Raw genomic sequence first — 6,604 nt, 5'->3', positions numbered from 1 at the left:
CTCAAAAAAAATGACTCAACTTAGTTGGAACGGAAATAGTAGTAAGAATCATCAATTATCTATGTATGACTGACTGCTTGAAGAATGTAAGTATACCACAAATCTAAGATATTGATTTCCAACGTACAAATTTGTGTGAAATTTCTCAGTGTAAAAAATTTGTGTAGGTAATATCTGAAAACTACAATCGAATTTTTTTACTTACTTATATAAATTGAATTTTTTACGCACAAATCTAAGATATATTTTTTTTTTTTTCAAATCTAAGATATTGATTTTTTTTACTTACTTACTTTATTTTGTCACCTATTTTACTTTTTTTCATTTTAACTATTTATCACATTTCATTTTTTTACTCGTTTTGGAAAAATAATACTCCCTCCGTCCATGAAAAATATGACACATTGTGAATGACACGAGTTTTAATATGGAATTGGTAAAATGAGAGAAGGGAAACAAGTAAGAGAGAAGTAGTGTTAGTGGAATGTGAAATCCATATTATTAGTAAGAGAGATGGAAAAAAGTAAGAGATGAGTTGTTGAAAACTTTCCCTTTTTTGAATGTGCTATAGTTTTTGTGGACAACCAAAAATAGCAAATATGTTCTCTTTTTCGTGGACTGAGGGAGTAATAAATAGTTAAAATAGAGAGAATGTAAAGTAACTGAGAGAATAATGTAGAGAAACTCTCATCTACGTTATTCTCTCTCTTACTTTACTCTATTTCCACTTTAGCTATTTATTATCATTTTTTAAAAACGAGTGCAAAAAATGAAAATTGACAAAATTTTAGAAACGAATGGAGTATCATTTTTGCAAAACGAGTACAGAAAATGAAATAACTCAACTACGCAGAATGGTGGAAGTACTAGATAGCATTTGGGATTTAGAGTCATTCACACAATGGACCTCTTTTATCAAAAAAAATATCTTATCCACCGAAGTTTTTTTAAAAATATAATTAGTTGATATTAATATGAAAAGTAACAGATTATTATAAATAGAAAGTTTGTCGACTAAATCAACATACCAATTCTACTGATCCGGTTATGATTTTGGTTCCAAAATTTTTGAATTCATAATAGTTGCTCTTGACTCAAAGTAAAAAAAATGTAGAAAATGGTTGATAGTGAAAAAAATGTTGAAATGAGAACCATTTCAATTCAAAAGAATAAATTTACTTTTTGGGCCGGTACCGGTACCGGTTACAATTCCGATTTTCTTAAACCGTAACCCCCGGTTTTAGGGTTTGTGAACCGCCGGCATCCTTGCAATAACCTTTTCTCGACAAGAATTCGCCGTATATAATTCTAATCGTACAATTCACTACTCACTCCAACTGCAATTTCATTTACTAGTTAAAATTCGTACAATTTTCATTACTAGGAAATCAATTAGCATATTATAACCTCCATTTGACATACCAAATCAAATACTAATAAATATTTATATCTACCATTATTAGTAATAAATCAGCAAATTACTCCAAAATATTTCACCAACTATACATATCGACAGCTTATATAGCATGAACAAGTGAGACATAAACACACAATCTACATAAATGGAGAGAAAAAACACTCCATTAGTGAACATAGGTCTGGGAATTGTGATGATGTCAATGTTGTGTATATCTTGTGTGGCAGAGCAAGAACTGGTTGCCAAAGGTCAGTGCATCAGCAACTGCGTCTCGCAGTGCCACGGTTCACCAAATTACATCCGGTGTTACGACGAATGCACCCGACGTTGTGTGCCTGCTTTCACCTCCTCGTATTCGTTCTATTGCAACCTCGGCTGCTCCCTTCATAAGTGCGCCAATCTTGCCTATGGTTTGTTTTGTTCATCAACAAATTTAATTTATTTTCGTGTAAAGTTTATTTTATTATTTTGTGACATGCATGTGTGTATAAATTAGACTAATTTTGGTAACATTTAATTTGTAGATGCAAAAAAGTTGGAGAGTTGCTTAGATGAATGCTCTAATGTTCAGTGCAAAGCCAAAGCATATGTGCCGGAAACCAAAACATAGAAGGAGATGGAGATTTATTATGAGATCTTTGAATCAATTGATGATCTTAATTTATTTGATAGAATTGTTAAATTTTACTCCATGTTGTTACTATTGGATGGAAATAATTATTCCTAACCTTAGTCATCAACGCATCATTGACTTTGTCATACATTAATCAACTTTATATTAAAATATTAAAATTCTTTAAGTGAATGAATAATTATCATGCATAACTATTAACTAATGAGACGATCTTCACTCACCCAATTTTATTCTTCCGTGTTTACCACAATTTTCTTTAATTAAAAACTCTGATTTACGTTGATAAGATTGGAAAATACTGAGTAATTAATTATTGTAACACAAATAAAAATAGGCAAAACGCATATTTTTTTGTCATGTTTATAAGTTTATTACTTCATTTGTTAAAAAAATAGACTAATTTTACCATTTTACGGAAAACTTTAAATAATTAATACAATCCACTAACATTACTTCCACCACATTTTCCGCCATCTCTTACTTTAGTAGTTACGTATCAAAAACCCGTGTTATTTACACATTGCTCTACTTTTTGTGGACGAATGGGATAATTTTTTCTATATATAGTTGATGAGAACTGATTTTATATTGGATTGCCGATACATATAAAAATCATTTTTCATTTATTGATACACTGATTATTTATTGAAAATAGCAATTTTCGGAAAATTCATAGAGCTTAATCAAATTTTGTGAAATCGATTCTAATGCGATTGTCAAAATTATCATTGTTTGCGATTGTTCCACATATTTAGAATTGAACAAACAATTTATATATAAGAACATATATCCACTATAAACATACAAAATGAACAATACAAATCTCGTCTGTCTATCTATCATTGTGAACCTGAAAAAAAGAGTGGGGCAGCAATGAATTAGGCTCTAAATTCTTCTATTTTTCTTTTATTTTTTTTCTAAATCTTGTTTTTTAATTACTCCGAATATTTCATTTGTTTGTTAAATTTCCCCAATGAAAATGTAATGAAACGTGGGCTATTCACTTAATTGCCCAAAAGGGTATCAATATATTTTTCAATACTTTATTATTATGAGAAGGAAAAACATTTAAGGACTCGAAATATAGCACAATCTGTAAAATTGAAAATCTTTTGGAACAAATTACTCATAATTAAAACTAAAATAAAAAGGTCTAAATAAGGACCACTTCATATCAGTAATCAGCATAATGAATTTACTTGTTGGGCTAATTACCGTTCCGATTTTCTAAGAAACATAACGAAACAAAAATGTGGAGTATCATTTACCCAATTACCTCCAAGAATGTGATACCAAATCAATCAATAAATATTTGTATCTGCCATTAATTAGTAATCAATTAGCAATTACTCCAAAATTATGAGACAGCAAGGAAACCAAAATCAAAATCAATCTCATCTATTGCACCAACTATAGTACTACATATATAGACACTACTGATTATATAGCATGAACAAGTGAGACATAAACACACAATCATCAGAAATGGAGAGGAAAAACACTCAATTAGTGAAGATAGGTTTGGCAATTGTGATGATGTCGATGTTGTGTTTATCTTGTGTGGCAGAGCAAGAACTAATTGCCATAGGTCAGTGCATCAGCAACTGCGTCTCCCGATGCCAAGGCTCACCAAATTACAACCGGTGTTACAACGGTTGTGCCCGAGGTTGTGTGCCTGCTCTCACAACCGCCTTGGCCTCATCCTCGGCCTATTGCAACCTCGGTTGCTCCCTTTATAAGTGTGTCAATGTTGCCAAAGGTTTGTTTTATTCATCGTCCACATTCTTTTTTTTTTCTAGCAAAGTTTGTTATTTATATTTGAAAAATTATTTAGTTAATTTGTGACATGTGTGTTTAATTGTGTATAATGAGTTGTTTGGTAACATTTAATTTGTAGATGCAAAAAAATTTGAGAGTTGCTTGGATGACTGCTATAAGGTTCAATGCAAAGCATAGGCATTGATGCCCGTGACAAAGATATAGACGGAGAAATGAATAATAAGCATCAAATTGTAATTTATTTTGAAATCTTTGAATCAATTGATGATCCTTACTTGATGTAATTGCTATTTTTTACCAACCTATAATGGAAATTTCAAATTTTGTCAAAATAAAATCTCTATTTGAAATTTTGAGTAGTGTGTTAGAGTTTGTTTACGGCAGAAAAATTACGTTTACAAAATAATGCGACATTCGACATAGGATCAAAAGATTTTTGCAAATTTTTATTATTTAAATTTTTCATCGTTTTTCGTGAAAATTAATGTCGACATTTTAAAACTGATAAAATTTCTAATACTAATAACAAACACTCCTTTGTTAATTGTAAAGTCGATATTAATAAGCTATGGCCCGATGTCTCGACCCATTCCATTTGATTTTCGTTTTTTAATCGTTTAATTTGTAATGGACCCATGCTAAAAGATGGTACTAATTTGATAGTAGTAATTAATTTTCTTTCATTTGAATGTCAAAGAAAATTATGCAAGTGAAAAAATACATGTATTTTGGGCCAATGTAAGTTTTTACCATCAACTTTGAGTGTAGTGAAAAAATATCTGAATTTTTAGTGTGTTGTCATTTTTTCCACAATCAAATATTCTGACAAAATTTTAAGTGACGTGGAGATGGCATAGCAAGTCAACACATCAAAATAATATTGTTTTGATAATTATTTATACATATTTTTAATATCTAATTTGAATTTTTATGTAGTTTGTGACAAAATAATGTTATTTTCTTAAACATTTCGACATGCTATTTTAGACAAAGATGACATCGTCTTAGCCATTCGGCCAGGTCATTTTAGATTCAGTTTGACCAACATTCATTTATTTGAAAACTTAACTACATGCTAAAAGTTGATAAAATTTTTTGTCACGTTCAGATAAATTAACTTAATTAAAAGGTGTGGCTGTTTTCTTGTTCCAATAAATTAACTTAAATTCCATCATTTCAGTGTCACATCCGACATTAGGAGTTATTGAAGTTAGTTGTTTGAATTCAGTCGTATAGATAGTGTCAAAATGAAATTATACTCCCTCCGTCCCGCACTACTCACACTTATTTCCTTTTTGGGCGTCCCAAGTTACTTGCACTCTTTCTATTTTTAGTAAAAATTTTCACCTACAGCCGTAATTTTTGACTTTCCTGTACACTCATTCCTTAATCTCCGTGCCGAAAAGGAAAGGAGCGAGTAGCCCGGGACGGAGGGAGTATGATTTTTTTTTTCTTAAAATATTTCTTCATATATCGATCCATTCACATAGCACTTTGTTGTATATAATGATAAAACACTATCATTTATTTTGAAGAAGATGTTATTTCGGTTTTATTGTCATTCAAAAAACAGGCTATGAGGTTTTGCCGTCTTGTTTGTCTCTATCTTTATGGCACTAATCTCCAAATAATTATGCCATATTTGAGAAGCAAATAGACATATATAGATTAAATACTCTCTTCACTAAATTTCTATTTTATGTAATATACATTACGGGAGTTGAGTAATTGGTCTGAAATAATAGTGATTCGAACTACATTAAATTAAATAGAACAAATTAAATCGATTTTTTGGATTTCTAAATAATAATTAGGCATAAGCGCGGAAGGTAATTGATTTATGGGAAAATTTGTGGATAAATCATTGAAAAAATCACGCAATTTGGATTCATTCTCAATCACATATGGATAAAAGAATATTCACATTCGTCTAATATATTGACGGTGCTTTATTTTGTTTGTAAATAAACGACATCAGTTAATATCTAGTATAATTTCTCAATCGGCTTCTATATCAAATACAATTTCCCATTAAATGTTTTGTTATGAGATTATTTGAAATGAATTTTAATTTGATGATTTTTCTAACTTATTTTTAAAATTGTACTTCCCGTGTCCCATAATTTTTGTTTGATATAGAAGTAAAATGCTCAAACTAGTGAGGGTAGTGAGCAAAAGTTCAACAAAACAACAAACAAAGCTCTGCAGCAAAACAAACATACCCATAAGAGCTAAAGTCAAAACACCTCACAATCTCCCAAAATCTTATGAGATCAGAGCCTCCCCGACACACCAAAAGAACAAAGGGATGGGAGGAATAGAAGCAAGACACCCAAGCAGCAGCAGAGCCAAAAAAGTCAACGACAAAGAAAACCCTTAGTCTCTCACAACCTCATGAAGAGAAGAACATACCCGTGAGGACACGCTCCCCGATCTCAACCCCATCTAAGAGTATTCTGTAAAAAAAATTTGACACCGATTGAGGATCCAAATTCACTCTCCTTCTTCCCTTGATGATACTTAGATAAAATGGCATAATATATGACATACTTAGAGAAAATGACACGAGCTTTTAGAAGATGTTGTTTTGTGTGTTAGGTGGAGAGAGAAAATAGTATTATACTTCATATTTTTCTAAAAAAGTAAATGTGACATATTTTGTGGGACATACTAATTAAAAAAGAAAGAGTAACATCTATTAGGAGACTGAGGAAGTAGCACTCGTTATAATTTGATGAAATTTCAAGATTTTTCCGATAATTTTACACGTAAAT

At 30.8% G+C, this 6,604-nt stretch overlaps 1 long non-coding RNA gene across 1 annotated transcript; it reads left to right on the top strand.

Annotated features, from left to right (window-relative positions):
- The first annotated feature begins 3,552 nt into the window (after positions 1 to 3,552).
- LOC121800542 lies at positions 3,553 to 4,131 on the top strand. Its single transcript, XR_006050536.1, has 2 exons — positions 3,553 to 3,810; positions 3,949 to 4,131. It is a non-coding gene; the product is annotated as an uncharacterized LOC121800542 (long non-coding RNA).
- Positions 4,132 to 6,604: the final 2,473 nt, after the last annotated feature.

Source organism: Salvia splendens, chromosome 4 (genome assembly GCF_004379255.2).
Source record: "Salvia splendens isolate huo1 chromosome 4, SspV2, whole genome shotgun sequence".
Classification (NCBI taxonomy): domain Eukaryota; kingdom Viridiplantae; phylum Streptophyta; class Magnoliopsida; order Lamiales; family Lamiaceae; genus Salvia; species Salvia splendens.
The sequence above is the reverse complement of the archived record's forward strand: the minus strand, read 5'-3'. Positions and strand labels throughout refer to the sequence as shown.